Here is a 22013-nt window from a genome sequence, read left to right as displayed (position 1 = left end):
GATGGTGTGATATTTTCCTGTAATTTTCTGTCTGAATTGTATGTTTACCAACAGAAATGAGGCACAAATGATGTGTTGGCATAAGGAGGTTCGTAAGAACACAATGATACCGCACCCGGTGGATTCTACTCAGTGGCGAATCGTTGATTCCACATTTGGTTGGTTCGCTGAAGAATTGAGAAATATTAGATTTGCTATGAGCACAGATGGTATGAATGCATTCGGTAACATGAGTACCTCACATAGCACTTGGCCTGTTGTATTGTCGATCTACAACCTTCCACAATGGCTTTGTAACAAGAGGAAATACATTATGTTGTCGATCTTGATATCAGGACCAAAACAACCTGGCAATGATATCGATGTGTACCTCAGGCCTTTAGTCGATGATCTTAAGAAACTCTAGTCGAAAGACATCGAGGTTTGGGATCAGTACAAGCAAGAGTACTTTACCTTGCATGCCATGTTGCTCATCACCATCAATGATCTACCAGCACTTCGTAACTTGCGCGCATTGAGGCTTGAACCCACGACATGCTCCAAGTAAAACAGAACAAACTGCTATGCTACTCGAATGTTTTCGATTTACATTTTACTATCCGTATTTATTAATATTATGTTAACCTAAAATCCTAATACATATTTATTTAAATTACAAATTGAAGCTTACATAACATAAGGTATAATTGCATCTAAAATAAATTCATACATAGTAATTAATACAATTTAGCTATTTTGGCTTAATGATTCGCCCTTCATTATGATCACAGAATACATATGAAGGTTCGTCGGTGTCTTCCATGGGACCTAGGTCGACGTCCTCTCAAAAAGGAGGTAATGCATCGAATCGAATGTAGTCTTCCTCGTCAACAACATTCTCCATTCCGACAATCCTTCTTTTTCCTTGAAAAACCACGTGGTGCTCATCCTTGTTAGTCGGGTCCAGGTCCTTTACATAGCATACATGCATAACATCATTCGCAAGTATGAATGGTTCTTCTCTGTATCCAACGAGTTTTTGGTCCATTGTAGTCATAGGTACTTGTCGATCTTCACACCCCTTGGGAGGCTAACCCATTGGCACCGGAAAAGAGGAACCTTTAACACTCCATAGTCGAGGTCCTAGATCTCCTCTACAAATCCGTAATAGGTCTCCCTATTTCCATTGCTGTCGTAGGCATCTATACGGACACCGCTATTTTGGTTGGCACTCTTATTATCCTAAGCTCTTGTATAAAATGTATAGACATTTATGTCGTAACCTTGGAATGTGAGGATTGTAGTGGACGGTCCGTGAGCCAACACATTCAACTAAGCTCTATCTGCTTATCCATCACCTGTCTATGTAACCAGGCGCCAAAATGATACTCATGCTCTCGTGCGATCCAAACATCAGATTTCCCTGGGATTCTGGTGCGTAGCATGGTCTTGTGTTCTTCGACATACGGTCCACTACAACTGATTATTGCAGAACTGTGAAATGTGCTTGTGTGAATGAAATGGAGTCATTATAATGAGTTTGCACCTATCGCCCCTTTCCCCTATAGCTTCCCCTCATGGCGAGATATAGACACACTAATGGATTTGAGATTCATGTAGTCGACGCAAAAATCAATGACCTCCTTGGTTCCCTAGCCCTCGGCCATGGAGCCTTTCGGCCGATTTCAGTTACGAACATGTTTCTTCAGAATTCGCATGAACCTCTCGAAATGGTACATGTGATGCAGAAATACGGGACTAGAATCCATATCTCTTTCACAATGTGAACAATGAGATGCACCATGATATCAAAAAAAGATGGAGCGAACAACGCCTCAAGCTGGGATAGAGTCTCGACCACGTCTTTCTGCACCTTATCTAGCTTGGTCGGATCGATGGCCTTCTGTGATATCGCGTTGAAGAATGAACACAGATTTATGATTGGGTTTCGAACCTTCAGCGGCAGAATACCTCTAATTGTAATTGGAAGCATTTGTGTCATCATTACATGACAATCATGAGACTGCATGCCAGTTAATTTCAAGTCTATCATGTTTACTAGTCTCTTTATGTTGGCGGAGTAACTGGATGGAACTGTGATTCCATGCAATCACTTGCACATTGCAATTTTCTTCGCCTTGCTCAGATTGTAGCTAGCAGGGCTAAGATATTTGTTGTCTTCTTCCATATCAGATCCTGTCTGAGTTTCAAACATATCAGGTCCTTCTCAATGTGCTTGAAGTGTATCCTTTGTTTTGCCAGGTATATCTAGTAACGTACCAATCAAGCTATCACACACGTTGTTCTCAATATGCATGACATCGATTGCATGTCGAACCACCAAATCTGGCCAATATGCTAAGTCATAAAAGACAGATTTCTTTTTGAACATAGGAGCTCTAAGATTAAATTTCAGAACCGGTGTACTCCCGCGTCCCTTTCCAAGGATAACCTAAGTCCCTTTACTATGTCATATACCTGTCTCCTAGTGCGATGCTCAGGAGGTGATCGAGTCTCAACTTTCCCATCAAAAGCTCTCATGTTGCTGTGGTACGGGTAATCCTTGCGAAGAAATATACGATGACCTAGATACACCATTTTTCGGCTGTTCTTCAGCCACAAGCTCTCTGTTTCATCCAAGCATTGCATGCATGCACAATACCCTTTGACAGTCTAGCCCAATATGTTGCCAAGGGCTAGCCAATCTTGGATTATTACGAACAGCATTGCGCGTAGGGTGAAGTTCTCTCGTTTGTATGCATCCCATACCTGCACACCATCGTTCTACAGTATTTCAAGATCTTCCATTAATGGTTTCAGGTAGACATCTATAACGTTGCTAGGTTGCCTCGGCCCTGGTATCAGCACCGGCATCATAATGTACTTCTACTTCATACACAACCAAGGAGGAAGGATGTAGATACATAGATTCATAGGCCAAGTGCTATGACTACTGCTCATGTTGCCGAATGGATTCATTCCATCCATACTCAACCCAAATCTTATATTTCTCACATATTCTGCAAAGGGCTTCTTGTATTTCCTATCGATGTTTCTCCACTACGTAGAATCAGTGGGATGTCTTAGCATTCCATCATCTTTGCGCTCATCAGCATGCCATCGCATCAGTTCGGTATGCCTTTTGTTCGCAAATAAACGCTCCAAATGGGGGACTATAGGAAAATACTACATCACCTTCATGGGACACCTTTTCTTCTTTCCTTCACCATCGATATCATCACCGTCATGCTCGTGTTGCACCACAGACGAGACACACTTGCAAGTCTGCATACTCTCCATGATACAACATGCAATAGATATACATGTATTTTCTGTACTTCCAACCCCAATGGGTACACAACCTGCTTGGCCTGATACGTATTTTCTGGCAGCCCATTTTCCTTTGGAAGCAATTTCTTCAAGAATAGTAATAACTCTGTGAAGCTTGTATCAGACCACCCGTTGCATGCCTTTAATTAGAGCAGTGAAAACACGGTACGCAACTTTGTATGCTCCTTCTCGTAGCCCGGGAACAATGGTATTTTAAAGTCCTCTACCATACACTGGAACTTTTGAAACTATCTTTCATTGGTGAAGTTCCCCTCTCCATCGCGCAACATTTGCTCTAGATCATTGATGTTGGCGTTGGCCAACATCTCCTCTAGATCATCATCGGCCAACGTATCTCTGGTAGGTGGTATACCGATGTATTCGTCGACCGGCATATTGGTGCATATGTCTTCGTCTTCTCGCTCAATGTATTACCCTTCCTGTATGATCTCAGCTTCACCGTGCTCGGTCCAATGGGTATAGGCAAGCATAAAGCCCCTTGGCATCAAATGAAAATGTATCTACTGGGTGGTGGAGAACTGCTTCTTGTTCTCTCAATCGACGCATGGATAACACATGTATTGAGACTGTGTACTTGACTTGTGCGCCACGACTGCTACCAGGAAACCCTCCACGCCATTCTTGTACCATCCGCTCACACGGCTCGCATCGTACATCCATCTTCTATCCATCTACAATTATATCATTATTGTAAATCCAAATTCAAAATATCTATAAGATTTTGTGGTCAACAACAAATAAATTACCTAGCCATCTCCTACCGGCAATTGGCTCCGGTTGGAGCAGCTGCCTTTTGTATGCTTTCGCGTCCGCTTCCAATGAGTATTTGCTGGTGCCATCCCTAGAAATTTTCTTTATTATTCAACCCCTGGAAAATGAAAAATAAATACGCTCATACCGAAAGTTTCTATATTGGAGGTTGCTAATTAAATAAAATATAAAAAATACAACTGGATCTTGCTACATACCTAAATATCATGGCTAATTTTTCTAATTCATTAGAAATCAGAAATAAATATGTTCATACCTAAAAGTTTCTATATTGTAGACTTCTAAATTTATTCCTATGGTTCATTAGGATCAATTTTGAATATTTGCCTAGGTCTCTATAGGGATAAGATCAACTTTGGTTTTTTAGGTAGCATTTTGAGTTAAAATGCTAAATATAGCATTAACCTTGAGGATTTCAACTTACTTGAGCTCAAGAGGCTCCTGCTAGAAGCTTGCTTGCTGTTGGGGAAAAATTCAGAGTTCACTTGCCCTAAAAAATGAAGAAAAGGCTAATGAGCAAATGGAGAGGAAAGAAGGGATTTTGTTTGGATAGCTAGAGAGAGCTCATGTAGACCTCCTTCTTGACCAAAATTGAGCTTGAGTGGTGGGGAAATCAATGCGGGAGAAGGGATGAAGTGGTTGTTGCCATAGGAGATTTTGTGAGGGAGATAGTTCTAAAATGGCTCTGTTAGCTCGAGGTAGAAGAAGGTGGGGAAGAGGAGGACATCACTGCTGGCTCATATAATCCGCCAACAGTGATGTACATATATCACTACCGGTCAGTGGATTAAGCCGGCAGTGAAGAAGGTGCTGGGTATCACTGCTAGCTCAATCCATCAGCCGGGATTATCACTACTGATTCATAAGCCACGATGGCTGATTCTTCCCGCGGGTAATGAACTGGCAGTGATGCCCCATCACTACCGGCCCATGAGGAACCGGCAGTGATAGCCCGGCATATAAGCCCAGTTCTATAGTAGTGTATGGATTTATACTTAACACAATATGATGGCATATGTATGGCTTATGGCTGATGGTCACATATAGACCCTTTGTTATGTTTTCTCTGTGATTGTGTCGATGTGACAAATTATGAGATAAGGGGCTACTTTGTTCTCTTATATGACTACGCTAATCATATCTTGGGAGGTACTTTCTGATTATACAGTTATTGTTTTAATTCATTTATATGCATTCATATGCATTCATTTTGGAGTTTGGGCTGCCGCATCTAGTCGTGACCGTACCGGTACACTCTACATCATATGTTGTCGGGTATGATGCACATTGTACATTGCCATGTCATTTAATGTAGTTTTTTGTGGCTGCTTATGTGTGAAATTGTATTGCACAACATTCATATACATCTTTGCAATGCAGCGGTAGTGATGCATTGGGATCATGGATGAGGTATCGTATGCTAATCATTTGTGTAATATTACTACTTGATGACGATATGCAGACCTTGGGGAGCCAGTCTTTGTTGTCTCATGGAGATTTTACTTTGGTTCAAGATGCCTTATAATCCATGATATGTGAAGATAATGTTTAATATAATTGTGCCTTATGTATTATATTTGAGATGATGTTGATACTCATGTTTTTATTATAGGAGTAGTTTTGGGAAGTTGGAGAATGCAGTCTATTGAATTTCTCATGTCTAATCGTATTTTATAAAGCGCTTTAACATGTTCTTGAGTAGTGTTGTTGTCTTTAACTTGAGATTAATATGATATTCATAATGGTAATGGAACCAATATATTTTTAGTTTAAATAGTATATTATAACAATTTGCTTGCTGAGATTTCCAATCTCACTGTTTTATCCCCCTCTCCATGTTTGTCTTGAGCTGATGAGCATTAGGATGGGTAGCAGCATGTCACTTGCACTTTCACCCTACCTTTGTTGGTTATGCTGTAATGTTTACTAGTGGACTGTAGCCGTTGATGATGTATGAATGTTTCGTCATGGCGGTTCTTGATGTTGGAGTCATTTCTTTACAATGCTAAGATTTTTTATATGATGTTAGTGTGTTGTTTCATATATATCTATCTTGTGGCTTTCGTGTTAGCTCTATTTCAAGGAGTGCTACCAAAATTTTCTTGTTTAGCATGCTTGTAGGGTAGTTTAGTATCATTCAGGGCTTATGGTGGTCTCCGGGATGTTACAAGGACATCTATAATAAAGATTTCTACCATATGGCATGGGCAACCTTACCAAAGAGAAATGACCATGGGAGATGAAATAGAAGAAGAGCTTTAAGCAGTCAGTGCAAACTCTACTGCCATTGCGACAGTAATGGTAAAAGCAGCAACTGTCATTTTCTAGAACATATCAAAGTTTTATGAAATCCTACAGAGTATTGTCATCCCGATCATAATTATTTTCGAAAATCCAATATGCTACTCTTCTTTTCAATCATATTCTTCTTGTCTATGTGTCCTATGTCGATCCTCAAGCCAATATCTGTTCTATAGCTAAACCACATGTTTCTAAGTAAGACAACAGAACTGATGTGCGTTTGCCTGATCTTCCGAAAGGTAATATGATAAGTCGATTCGTGGAGCTTCGATGTTGATGATCCAAAGGCTCCAAACAGAACAGATCAAGAACCCTCGCAATCACTACACCACTACTCTGTGGTTATCAACCGTGCCAAGACGCGGTTGACCACGCCAAGAAGGCTTTCCTGCAAGCGAATCGAGAACACAAGCAAGAACAGGTAGATGCAATCTAAATATTGCTAATTATCAATAAAGTACTCGAGTTTGGGGTTCAACAAACCGATAAATGGTGAAACTATCTTAAACAGAATAATCTAAGCTAAAACCCGAGCCTAAACTATGACAGCTATCGTAAACTTATAGAGAGACATGAGGGGGTCAACCTAGGGTTGTGCAGCGGTGGAAAGAGGCCTGCACAACCTGGACTCCGACCTCAACATGATTACATAACCCGGCAGGGTCCATAACGATGACGCATCACCTTATTCCTTTAATTCTAACTAAACTATAAGGAATATTTTGTCGACCATAGATCCATTAGAAAGGGCTCGATATAAGCTTTCTAGCAAGTCAAAGAACACCTAAAACGGACTTTGTATGAGAGAGCTATGCCCGTTTTACTGACGTGCTGTCTTAAGACTCGACCACGACCACAACTTTGACCACGTCCACGACTTCGATTAGAGCTCAGCCTCGAGTCCATGTAGACTTGGCCTTTGAGGGGTGACGTCCGGGTAAGATTGTAGTGCTTCTCCTACATTCCTAAGCAATAAAATATCACAAGAATTTAGTAGTAATACCATCCAAGGAAACATGAACAATGAGAAACGAGTTCACCTGATGGTCTAATTATCGTAGGACCTTGTATGATTTGAGGATTATTGGCAGTATTGATCATATCCGAAAGAGCCATGGGCTCATCATCCTCCTCCTCTTGAAATGGAGTTGTCCTCGACTCAAGCTCGTCTTCTTCTCCCATGTAGGGCTTCTAATCTCACATGTTAAACGTGGGACTAACCTCAAAATCTACAGGTATGTCTAATTTGTATGCATTGTCATTGATTATCTTAATTGTCTTAAATGGTCCATCAGCTCTAGACATCAATTTTGATTTTATTAGTTCTGGAAACCTATCATTCCTCAAATGCACCAAACTAAATCACCCAGTTCAAATTTTATTTCCTTCCTACCTTTACTTCCAGCAATCCTATACTTTTCAGTCATGCTCTCCATATTCTTTTTAGTTGTTTCATGCAACTTAAGAATAAATACAACACGTTTTTTAGCATCTAAATTAAGTCTTTCAAAAGTAGTCAAATGTAGTAAATCAATAGGAGCACGGGAATTAAATCCATACACTACCTGGAACTGACTTACCTTGGTGGTGAAGTGTACCGACCTATTGTAAGCAAATTCAATATGTGGTAAACACTCTTCCCACATCCTCAAATTTTTCTTTAGAACAGCCCGTAACATGGTCGATAATGTACGGTTGACAACCTCTATTTGATCGCCGGTCTGGGGATGACATGTAGTAGAAAACAACAGATTCGTCCCCAATTTATTCCAAAGTGATCTCCAAAAGTGACATAAAAACTTTATGTCACGATCCGAGACGATAGTATTAGGCACTCCATTTAGTCGAACGATTTTCCTGAAAAACAAATCAGCTATGTTTGTAGCATCATCACTCTCGTGACAAGGTATAAAATGTGCCATTTTAGAAAATCTATCCACAACTACAAATATGATATCTCTCACCCTCATTGTCCTAGGCAGTCCTAAAACAAAATTCATAGAAATATCCTCCCATGGTGCACTAGGAACAGGAAGAGGCATGTAAAGACCATGTGGATTCAATCCAGACTTAGCTTTATTGCAAGTGGTGCATCGGGACACATAGCGTTCGATATCTCGTCTCATCTTTGGCCAAAAGAAGTGGACGGCCAGCACATCCTCAGTCTTCTTTTCTCTAAAATGTGCCATCGATCCTTTTCCATGCGCCTCCTGTAACAACAAAAGACGAACAAAACAAGCTGAAATGCATAGCTTGTTAGCATGATAGAGCAATCCTTCATTCAGCACATATTTATTCCATGTTTTTCCTTCTTTATAATATTCAAGCACTTCTTTAAAATCTAAATCAGCAGCATATAAGTCCTTAATGGTCTCTAAACCAAAATCTTATGATCAAGTTGAGATAACATGATATAACACCTAGAAAGTGCATGAGTAATCACATTATCCTTTCCTTTTTTATGTTTTATGACATATGGAAAAGACTCAATAAATTCGACCCATTTAGCATGTCGTTTATTCATTTTAATTTGACTTCTAATATGTTTCAGCGATTCATGATTAGAATGTATAACAAATTCTTTTGGCCATAGATAATGTTACCAAGTTTCAAACACACGAACTAAAGCATACAATTATTTATCATAGGTAGAATAATTCAGACTTGGCCCACTTAATTTCTCACTAAAATAAGTAATAGGTTTACCTTCTTGAATTAATACACCTCACATTCTAGTTTAAAGATCTTACCAAAATCAGGGAGTTGGAGCAATGAAGCATGGGTGAGCTTCTCTTTCAACAACTTGAATGCTTGTTCTTGCATAGGTCCCCATTTGAAAACTACTGCTTTCTTTGTCAACTTGTTTAATGGAGCAACAATGGTGCTGAAATCTCGCACAAATCGCCGATAGAAACCTGTGAGGCCATGAAAGTTTCTCACTTGAGTAACAGTCTTAGGGGTTGGCCAGCTCTTTATGGCTTCAATTTTTGCTTCATCCACTTTTATTCCCTGTGGAGTAACAACATAGCCAAGAAAAGAGACTTGATCCATGCAAAAGATGTACTTTTCGAGGTTATCGAACAAATGTGCATCTCTCAAAGCATTAAAAACAGCACGTAGATGATCAAAGTGTGACTCATGTGACTGGTTATAAATCAAGATATCATCAAAGTATACCATCACAAATCCTCCAATGAAAGCACGTAAAACTTCGTTCATCAACCGCATGAAAGTACTAGGTGCATTAGTTAACCCAAAAGGCATTACTAATCACTCACACAAGCCAAACTTAGTTTTAAACGTAGTTTTCCATTCATCTCCAAGTTTCATCCTAATTTGGTGGTAACACTTCGCAATTCAATTTTAGTGAAAATTATAGAACCACTCAACTCATCAAGCATATCATCTAACCTCGGGATAGGGTGACGATATCTTATAGTAATATTATTAATGGCTCTACAATCAACACACATACGCCAATTATCGTCTTTCTTAGGAACCAAAAGAACAGGAACAGCACAAGGGCTAAGACTTTCTCGTATGTACCCATGATCCAAAAGATCTTGGATTTGCCGCTGAATTTCCTTCCTCTTCCAGGTTGGTCCTATATGCAGCACGGTTTGGCAAAGTTGCTCCCAGAATTAATTCAATTTGATGTTATATCCCTCGAATTGGTGATAATCCCAGGGGAACATCAGCTGGAAATACATCTAAAAACTGTTGCAAAAAGGTTAGCAACAGCAAGAGGTAAAGAGCTAGATATATTCTGGAGTGAAACTAAGGCCTCTTTGCATATCAAAGCATAGCATGACAGGTTATTAGCATAATAAAAGCAAGATCATATTTAGTAGCAAGCATAACACATCCTTTCAGTCTAATTTCATCGGACTTAGAAATTATTGTTGCTTTCTCCTTTTTGGGTGGAAAAACTTTTTCAACTACTTGCTGATTTTCAAATTCATTCTCAAACTCTTTTCTCTTATTTTTAGCTATCTCTTGTTCACATTTCACAATTTTAGCATGAGTTAATGGTAGAAAAGTTATTTTCTTTCCTTTATGCATAAGGGTGTACTTATTACTTCTACCATGATGTGTTGCATTAGTATCAAACTCACATGGTCCTCCTAATAAAAGTAAACATGCTTGCATGGGCACTACATCGAAATCAGTACAATCATGGTATGAACCAATAGAAAAATACACCCTACCTGTTTGCATTACCTTCACCTTACCACTGTTGTTAAACCATTGAATATGATAAGGATGAGGATGGTTTCTTGTCGGCAAGATAAGCTTCTTGATCATATCTAAACTTACCAAGTTGTTGCGGCTTCCTCCATCAATAATGACTCGAACACGATAATCCTTGACTATGAGGAACATCTTAAACAAATTGTGACATTGTAACTGTTCTGCTTGCTGCATTTGAGTTCTTAACAATCGCTGCACAATGAGAGTCCGATAATCTTCCATGGCAGTGGCATCGAACACTTCCTCATGGTCGATATCCGTCTCACGCCCATCCTCGTCACCTGCATGGTTAGCTGCAAGAGCATATTCATCCTCAAAATCACTAGCATTTACATATCCACCGTCTTCTGTTACAATGTAAGCGCGCTGACTTGGGCAATTCTTCATGATGTGGCCCATTCCCTTGCAACGGTGGTATACAATCCCGGTGTATCGGCCTGTAGAAGCAACCGAAGAAGAGCTCTTGGCTGGACCCTGCACACTTATGGATTTTCTCACCTCGAGAGCGTGTGACGTGTCGAAGGTACTACTGAACGCGCCCTACTCAAGAAGGAGGTAGCAGACCGTATAGCTGAATATGGGGCTATTTTGACTTGTCCCGATGTTGATTTGGATGTAGTCGTGCTTCCAAAATTGCTCCTTGGCCTCTATTGTCGTCCCTGCAATTCTTTTTCTGCCAAACACGCAAGTTAGAACAATCTAGGAATACTATCGTATTCTTTGGAATCAGCTTTATCCTGAATTTCACGTCTTAACCCTCCATAAAAGCGTGCCATTGCAGCCTCTTCATCCTCAATAATATCACAATGCAACATACTAATTTGAAGCTCCTAATAATATTCTTCTATGGATTTATCACCTTGGTTTAAGCGTTGCAATTTCTTACGTAAATCACGTTTAAAAGAGGGTGAAACAAATCTGTTATGCATATCAACCTTTAAAGCATTCCATGTAGTAGGCGTTAATCCGTCAAGATTTTTAAATTCACTAGTGGCTTGCCTAACTCTATGCACTTTAGGAACTAAATGAGCATTAAACTTCTGTTCTACCGTCATCTCCCAATCTAAATACCTTTCAGCATCATAAGCATCCTCAAAAGATGGTATAGTAAACTTAACCTTAGCAAATGGATCATCATTAATACGTGGGTTATGTTGCTAAAAATTAATACCTCTTATACTTTGATGGTTGAAGTTCAATCGGTTCCTTTGTCGTTCATCAAAGGCATCACATTCTTGTCTCAAAATTTCATCATCCGCGACGGACTCGACCATTGTTCGGTGGCGGGTTAACCAATCGATCAAAGCATGTATTGAGCATCGCAATGCTTTCATTAAGTCACTGCAATGCGGTATTGGTTCCCGCAAGCTTCTTGTCAATGTCGTCACTAATAGTTTGTCGATGATCATCTAACAACATTGTGAGGTCTTCCCTCAAAACACACTCCTGTGCATTCGATGCTTCTCCTTCCATGGTTAGTCGAAATAGAAAACAATGAAAGATAACTTATCCCTATCAACTACTAGGTGGTGGACGTGGAATCACACACTCTCAAGCATCTTATCACGCTCTTGCAAATGTTCTTACCAATCACCGCAGTTGGCACAACCGGTGGCTGGTTCGTGATACCTTATCGGGTGTGAGTGAGGTAGTTGCAAGGGAAGATATCGTTCTGATCAAGAGAAGGTGTAGTTTGGATAAGTAATATTTAGTAGCAAGGAATAGAAATTAATGAAATCAGATTAGCAAAGTTGAATAAAAGTCTACAATACTCGTCACAGTTGCTGGCCTGATCACATTCCTAGAACTAGCTTAAGCAAGCCAAACACTATATCAGACACAAGCACGATGGAACAAAATTCGCAATGCAAACTGATTCTTTTTTTTAATCTCTCTGTTTTTTTTCCTCTCTTTTTGCACTCTTTGCTTTCTTTTTTTGGCACTCTTTGCTTCTTGCTTTTTTTTTGCGAATGTGACACAAACTCAAAACTTTTCTACTGACTTTTCTAAGTCAAAAAAGGTATATGGGTCACAAACTTTTCTGAAGAGCAGGGGTATAAAGGTAATAAAAAGATACTCTCTCTCTCTCTGAACCTTGGCTACCTCTGTTTCGGCTGTGGTGGTCAGATCCGAAAAGGTGGTTAGAGTACCTAGTCGGACCCCGAGTGGGTGGTCGGAGTGACTAGTCGGAACCCCAAGTGGGTGGTCGGAGTGACTAGTGGTCGAACCCGAGTAGATGGTCGACTCGACTAGTGGTCGAACTTGAGTAGATTATTGAATTCGTGTAGGTGATCGAACACAACTAGTGGTCGAACCTGAGTTGATGGTCGAACCAGACTAGTGGTTGAAGTGGAGTAGGTGGTCAAACACGACTAGTAGTTGAACTCGAGTTGATGGTCAAACTTGACTAGTGGTCGACATGACCTGTGACACAATCTTGACTAAAGCAGACAAGGGCAAATCGAGATACACGATGACTAAGACAGCAAAGACTCGACATTAGAAACTAGAACACGATGACTTGACCAGCAATAAAGACACCGATGATGGAATCAAACTCAACAATGCAAAAACTGAAAAAAAAAATTATGAAAAGCTCAAAGTGGTTTGCACAGCGGAAAAACTATGATCTAAATATTTTTGTGGGGCAATTTTCTGAACTCTAGGTAATGGAAAATGACGAAACAAATGGGATCACTGAGATTACCTAACAGGCAACCGAGACCCTGATACCACTTGATGCGCGTTTGTCCGATCTTCTGAAAGGTAATATAATAACTTGATTGGTAGAGCTTCGACGTTGATGATCCAAAGGCTACGAACAGAACAGATCGAGAACTCTCGCAACTACTACACCACTACTCTGTTTATCAACTGTGCCAGGATGCGGTTGACCTCGCCAAGAAGACTTTTCCTACAAGTGAATCGAGAACACAAGCAAGAACAGATAGATGCATTCTGAATATTTCTAATTATCAATGAATTACTTGAGTTTGGGGTTCAACAAACCGATAAATAGCAAAACTGTCTAAAACAGAATAATCTAAGCTAAAACCCAAGCCTAAAATATGACGGCTACCATATATTTATAGGGGGATATAAGGGGGTCAACCTAGGATGTCCAGCAATGGAAAGAGGCATGCACAACCTAGACTCCGAACTCGATACGATTATAGAACTCGACAGGGTCCATAACGGTGACGCAGCACTTTATTCCTTTGACTCTGACTCAACTATAAAGAATATTTGGTCGATCATAGATCTTTTGGAAAGAGCTCGACATAAGCTTTTCAGCAAGTCCAAGAACGACTAAAACGGACTTCATATGGGAGAGTTATACTCGTTTTACTGACATGTTGGCTTGAGACTCGAACACGACCACGACTTCGACCACGTCCACGACTTCGACTAGAGCTCAGCCTTGAGTTCGAGTAGACTTGGCCTTCGAGAGGTGACGTCCAGATGAGGTTGTAGTGCTTCTCCCACATTTCTAAGCAATAAAATATCACAATAATTTAGTAATAATCCATCTAAGGAAATATGAACAGCGAGAAACGAGTTCACTTTATGGTCTAATTGGCATGCACGTGCTCTTGTAATTGGACCTTGTATGATTGAGAATTATTGATGGTATTGATCATATCCGAAGGAGCCATGGGCTCATCAAGAACTTTCTATGACACATCATGGTCCCGATCGACAGTATGGGCTTTACACAATTGGAAGCTTCTGATAAGAAAGCCTTGCAGCAATGAAGGATTCTTCAGTTATCATGACAGGCAGAGCTCAGAAGTAGATTTTGCGACCTGATGGTACGGAGTACATCTTTAGCTTTGTAACAACTACATCAGCAAAAGGGCCAGATGCATTATATGCAAATTTCCTACGGAGTCACACTTCGAAGTGCTTGCTATCCTGATATGGGAGGATTTGAATAGGTAAACAATGTTCCACAACTTGCTCAGATTTTTGTCCAACTTGGGATAAATATTTCACCATCAGAAAATAAAAAGCAAAGGTGCGAACCAGGATTTTCCACAGTTTTTATGGTGTGAGTTGTTTGTCCTTTTTGTACAAATTGGATAGAGTCATGATAGCCTTTGAATCAATCTATCTGAAAGGAATTCTTGTGAGTGATGAATAGAAAGATAGAGAACACATTGACCTGCAATGATATGCGACAGCCTGAGAAAAAGCTGCAAAAAGTATTAGTTGTGATTTCAGGCCCTAACTAATACGGCCAAATTAAGGGGTAGTGGACCCACCTAGGTGCATGTGATCGGTGGGCTTGACCTAGAAATCAGTTTTGGTCCCGATCACCAAGCGCCACATATAAATAGGGAACTGATGGCCTAACAAAATCAATCAATCGCTATGCTCATGAAACCCTAATGTACCTAATCTAATTGGTGGTGCCATTACTACATAAATAGTCATCAATGTCAGCTCAAAAACACTATCAGTGACGGTTTTTGAACCAGCATTGATTACTCAGTACTGATAGTCATAGACTATCAATGCTGGTTTTTGAGCCGGCTCTGATAATGAGTTCATAAAAAATCAGCACTGATACTCAACTATCAATGCTAATTTTTGGTACAAACCGGCACTGATAGTCTCCATATTAGTGCCAGTTTTTTGTCATGAGCTGGCATTGATGGCCCCTCCTCCTATACAGAATCTAGCCCTTGACAACAACACAAATAATATCACTTACAGCACATACAACAAGATAAACATGCATTCAAGTTTCACATACACATATAATTATCTCAACATATATAGTATCACACACATAATTCATTCACATCTCATCTCATTCATGCATACGTAACCATGTTATTTTACATGTCATTGACTAGAGATCACATAACTAATACATGTTTGCAACAAAAGTACATAATCAATAGAAGTATGCAACAAAAGGTTAAGAAACGATGTCATTCAATTGTTCTTGTTGATCGAAGACCCTGAACTACGCTCTTTTGCCATTTGAAGAATTAGGTAACGAACTCCACGGGCTAGGTGAAGGGACAGCATCCGAACAGCACCATTTGAGAACATGGTACCACCCAGACTCTGGAATAACTTGGTCATTGATGAACCCACAGAGTTGTTCCTGAATTGCGTTGATTCTCTGCGGTATGAGGATATCTGTTTCTAGCTCAAGATCCTGCAATTAGTATATTTGAAGAAATCAATCTGTTTGAACATGAGTCAGAACTGAAAATTAATCATCAATATGTATACCACTTACCTCAGCTTTGGTAATGGTACTATAATTATTTTTAGTCTATGCATGCATGAAGTCACATACATAGTAGCCACATAAATTGTTGCCTTGGGTTTGAAGCCTACAAGAAAATTCTATTACGATTTTCCAGTCCTTCAAGAACGGAAAGCGATGTCATTTCCTCTTAACGTAGCACACGTACACCCTGTACGTGTGTGATTATTGATCGTAACTAGACTTAGATTCAATCAATTCAAAGTTTACTAAAGCGTTAATGAAATGATTAGTTTACCTATGTATCAAGTCTATAACATGTTGATATTCGGCTACTGGATTTCTTTTCCTATCTGGGACAACGATACTGCTATAATCAGTTTGGATGACAAAGAAGGCCCAATAAAATCTGCACATATGTCACTGTAGGTAATTAGTCCTAAGTCCTAATATCGTGATGCTAAAAAAGAGTAGTACAAATATGGAGGAAAATATGTACCCAAAGCTGTAAGGTAAAACTATGTATCTCTTTAATTGGTACATTTGAATAAATTCAAGTGCATAATCCTCAGCTGCATGTGGTTGGGTGGCGACCATCGTCTAGTTTATTTTCATTGGGTCAAGGAATCCTACTTTAGTGACACCCTTTTGACAGCATGTATGTATCTCCATTCTACATACGCAAGAGGTTAAGACATTCAGCCTAATGGTACAAGAATATATACTGTGAATTATACATGTAAGACATTTACAGAGTCCACAAATATAAGAGTTGAACACCAAGGGCATCCTGGTGGTACAGTTGATACATTTCATTGAAATCAATCTAGACTTCGCCGTCCCCGTGGAGGAAATAACAATGTCTATATTGGAAAGGGAATATTTCTCTACCGGCCTTTGACTGTTCCAAGTATCACGAATGAAATCTCCGCATTAGGTTGTTAGCTCCAAGAGGGACTTGACCAGTGGTTCACCAAGCTTAAATTGTCATTTAGATTTTGTTGTTATTCAAGCGCTCTTTATTTTTTACCTTCTCAATCGACTCCTTCCTCAACTATTTTTTACCCATGATGTGCGTGTAGTTAGATTTTAGCGGTGGGTCCACATGTCTTTCCAAAGTTTGAAGAAACTTGGCGACTGACCATTACTGGATTGATAGCACTCTTCTCTGTCTCAATACATTTGAAGTGTGCACTGACATCGATGTTCACTTTCCTTCTAATTTCCTCATCAATTTTATCATAAGACAGAGGAGATGTCGGCTTCCTAAATGCTGACTGCTGCTTCTTAGCTGCTGCTCGCTGCTGTGATGAAGTCGATAGGTACTAATGGCTTCTGAAGTGGGATAGGCAATGGCAGCAAAGGTGTTAGAGATCTTCTTGGTGGCTAGGGAGGAGACGGTGGAGATGGAGATCTTCTGGGTGACTGTGGAGGCGACGGAGGAGATGGTGAAGAGCTTCTAGGTGGTTGTGGAGGCGATGGTAGAGGAGGTGGAGATCCTCTAGGTGCGTTTGACGACTTCGAACTAAACCTAGACTCGTCTTTGTCTTCGTCAAACAATATGTCGCGCTTGCGCTATAGGATGTAATGGCCTACGTTTTTTGAGATCCTCATTTCGCCCGCCTCTCCAGGGTAATCTAGCTTGCTTTTATAGTACTTACTATTACACTATCCGCATGTACCTTGACGTATCCCTACGGTATTGGACAACCATTGAAGAGGGTCCCTTCTACCCATTACTCAGCCAAACCCCTAGCCACCGTGGTGGGAACACCCAAGACTGGCTTGACAAGCTTGCATGGTTTGCTTTCTGTGATGTTGTCCAAGGGGTGATTGATTAAGGCTTCTCCTGGAAGCCCCGTGGACATGCAGCTGCTCCAAGGACCACCAGAGCTCGGCACCAAAGCATTATCTGCGATGACTAATAGCTCGTGCCTTGCTTGTTGCCTGGCTTGCTGCATAGCTGCTTCTATTTTTGTGTCTATCATTCGTGTCTCCTCTGCAAGTTCTTCTTTTAGAATGGACATCATTTCTGACATATTCTATTTTCTTCGCTTCTTGTAAGTGTTGGCATTTTGGTCGAATTCGACCTTCCAAGGCCTCAGACCCTTGCCACACGTGCAACCAGTGTGCTCCTTGTTTCCTAATGCCAAGGTTAGATCATCATTCTTCATGTTTGCCTGGAAAGAGCCCTAGGAACACTAGACATGGGCATATATAATCTTTTGCATGACTTCCATTTCTCGTTCGCTTTTGAAGTGTAAGCTTCCATCAGTCGCAAGAATCACCCCTCTCCCATATAGGTAGCTCTTTGCTCGTGGAATCACTCAGCTGTCATAGGTGTGACACCACTTTTAGTTTTAGTTACGTCTTCTTCCATCTTTTCCCACTCATCAAGTTTCCTAACGTACCCATACGAACCAGTTCTGTGGGGGTATAAGTTCTTCTTGGAGTTAGCCTTGTTTGCTTCACTTATCATTTTTTGCTTCCTTCGAATCCATGCATTTCACAAAATCATTCCAAAAATCTTTCACCGTCGGATAGTCATCCTAGTCTGGTGTTCACCCCTTCAAGTTATAATCTTTGTACAATTTACCCTTCAAATTCTTAAAAAATCTTCCTATTATGACTAAGGTCTGATGCTTCGCTATGGCCATGTTGCATCCTTTAGGGTACTTGAACTTTTGCGACAACTTCCCTCACATCAAATCCTTGATGCTATTGAGAACCGCCCACTTGTCACCTCGTTTGCCTCTCCAAGTTCTATTAGTGATTGCGACGTGGTCCCTTAAGGGACACCCACATACTGTCTTGAACAGCCTGAGTACATCTAGAGGTTCTATGGGCTCCCGGTTGAATCGACCTCTATGATGACAAAACGTCCCTCAGGCATCTTGCTGGGACCTCAGCCATGCCTTAGTTCTTAGGACTACTGACCATCCAGTGCAGTGTCGGTGGTCGGAGATGACAGCACATCATCAATGATCGGACCCTTAGGAGCATCAGTGTCGGGTTGATTCAAGTTGAGGTATGCACTCGGTTTTCACTCCAGAGCAACATCCAAGACTGCATCCTAGTCAAAGGAGGGGCCTTGTATCAGTGGGCACGTCCATGGGTGGTGACTTGATTTTGTACGTGTCATTCCTACATGAAAATTCCATCTATTCAAATTTCTTGCAACATCGACATTGGCATATATGATAGTAGCGGACACATCAAGAAATAGCAACTAGCAAATTATGCTTAAATGCATCAAATAGATATTTCATCATACTACTTAGGATGACCAAATAAGAGAACACTAGCTAAATGGCTCGTGTGTTTCTACGGTAAAACAAAACAACTCTTGCAACCAACGGGGTGACCAAATAAGAGAACATCAGGCCACCAACTAATCCTTCAGTAAATCACATTGATTGCGCTAGTATAATTTAAGGAAACAAGAGTAAAGTGCATAGAACAATGAAGCTATATGATTAACATTTGCTCACATGAATAACTAATCCCTATTTACATCATTTCATAGAATTATGTGAAACTACCACTAAAGTTACTAAAGTACGAGGGAGAATCAAGCGACGCAATGCTGGAAGACCCAAGTACACACTAAAGGTCAACAATATGTGAACACTCGCAAGAATAGTTGCTTGATGGACCAAAAAAATAAACTACACTCAAGATCTCGTCTACGTAGAAATGATACATAAGCACAACTAGATGTTCCAAACACATTCCAGAGTAGCTGAGTCTCATCTGTAGAGGCAGAAGCTACCATGCAACCATCAGGGCTCTGTAAAATCACCAAAAGATATGGCAACTATTCTCTAGAAAATATTTATGATTCTCAAGGAAAAAAATTATTAGTTATTAGAACTGAATATTGAACACTGAAAACTATTTCTTAAAGTTTTATTAATTCAACAATGATAAGTCCTCTTTGATATATATATATATATATAATATATATATATATATATATATATTATATATATATGGATTAAACATTCCTTATAAATTTCAATCCAAAGAAACTCAATAACATGCAGCCAACAGGCGTCATCACATACATATCAAAAGTATGGGTTAGGTAGGAGAAGCTATGTTGGAAAATGGAGAAAATATGTAATCCATTGCAGCAACAGACATTAATCACTCTAGTGGTACATGGTACCTCAGAAAAAACTCATTTTACAATGTTAGACCTAGTGATTGTACTCTTGTCTTCTCAATGTGAATATGAATGCTAGATAAATCATTTAGAATTTGGGCACATAGTGAGTCGTAGAATACTGATCCATATAATTAAACTAGCAGAGTGTGACTTATCCATAGAATGAATTCAAAGCATATATCCAAATGTTTTTAATAGATATGCCAAACAATAAATATCCTAGTGTCAGCAGCTTTCATCACAGGATTTCGAAACTACATGTACTATATTATCAAGCGATTAACATGGAAAGGGACATTGGACTATACTGTTTTAAAGAGTGTACTTTCAAATCTAAAATTATCATAAGGATGAATCTTGTACCAAGTCAAGTATTGTTCCAGTAAACTAAAACTGAAATGATGAACTTTGGTTTTGGATTCACTTCATTTGGAGTTATACTTAATCCTATGCAAACATGGCAAATTGCATTATGGTTTTCGACATAACATTACCAAAATTAATTGAATAGGGGTTCTCGGCATAAGACACGGGGTTCAACATTTTCACATGATCTACATGGCATAGCATAACTTCTGTCCAAATTTGAGAATTTTTGGTGCCACATATGATTTACTATGCATTATTGAAGCTATACAATTAAATTTACTCACAGATAAATGCGTAGACATTTCATGGTTGAAACAAATTTTAACATGAAGAGTGCAATATATGTAAACCAATAAAACTAGTTTCATTCCATTTGGAGCATTCAACAGTTTTCTTTGTATTTACAATTTTTACTTCTATTATGCAAATATAGAATTTCAGAAAATCTACATTTTCAAAGTAACCCTTTTGTACTCAGGTGGACTTAGCCTCTAGTGCTGACTAGCGGGGCCTGTGAAGTTGACTCGGTCAAAATCCAAATGAAGAAGGAGAAGGGGGCAAAGGCTCTGGCGGTTGGCCTTGGGGCACGGGTTGCTGGCGGCCCTCGGTCTTGCCCTAACCGTGGAGTGGCGGAGCGGGCCCAGAGCGTGGGGGGCGTTTTGGACTTGGCGGCTGTAGGGAAAATGGCCTTATTAGGCCATGTTTGTGAACAAAGTCAATGGGACTAATATGTTTCCCAAGAATATATATTAGTAGGTTTTATGGATGCAATACATGAAGAAGCGATCGAAGCCGGAACAAAGTTTGGTTGAATTGGAGAAGTCCCAGGAGTTTTGTTCTCACAGGATGATCCAATGTTGAATGTGTTGCACACATCGAACAATGAACAGTGCATACAGACAGAGATAGTTTTGCCTCATTGGATAGTCCGGTGTCAAATGGGCAGAAGCATCAAAACAATTCCAGCAAAGGCAATTTCAAGAGTTCAAGTTGAAGATCAACTGATCGAATGATCCGGTGTTCATCAAGCAATACACACCGGAGCATTTGGTTCTGGACAGAACATGTTGAAGGCATCAGATAGTCCGATGATGAAGCAAGAGTACAGTGAACAAATACATTGGATAATGAACAATACAAAGAGGCAGGCGAAGCTCAAGCCATCGGATGGTCCGGTGATGAAGTCATATGTACACTTGAGCATATTTTCCTGAGAGAGTTACATTTGGTTCGGATGGCTGAGGATTGCTCACCGGATAGTCCAGTGATGAATTGATAAGCACTAGAGCAATTTACACAGAGAAGATGTTAGCTCGGATGGCTAAGGTATACTCATTGGAATGTCTGGTGATGATGTTGCAGTATACACTGGAGTGTCCGGTGTTCACAGTGGCTTGAGTGGGGCTCCAATGGCTAGTTTGTGAGAATATACTCACTTGGTGATCTGGTGTTAGTACTACTGTTCTCACTAGATTATTTGGTGTTAACAGCTTTTTAGAACTATTGGGTTAACAGCTAGTGCGCTGGTTTGAGGCTATAAATACCCCTCCACTCGGTCATTTAATGATGTGGCGTGCAGTTGGAGTCTAGAGA

The sequence above is a fragment of the Phragmites australis genome, chromosome 8 (genome assembly GCF_958298935.1).
Source record: "Phragmites australis chromosome 8, lpPhrAust1.1, whole genome shotgun sequence".
Classification (NCBI taxonomy): Eukaryota; Viridiplantae; Streptophyta; class Magnoliopsida; order Poales; family Poaceae; genus Phragmites; species Phragmites australis.
Note: the sequence above shows the minus strand (reverse complement) of the source record.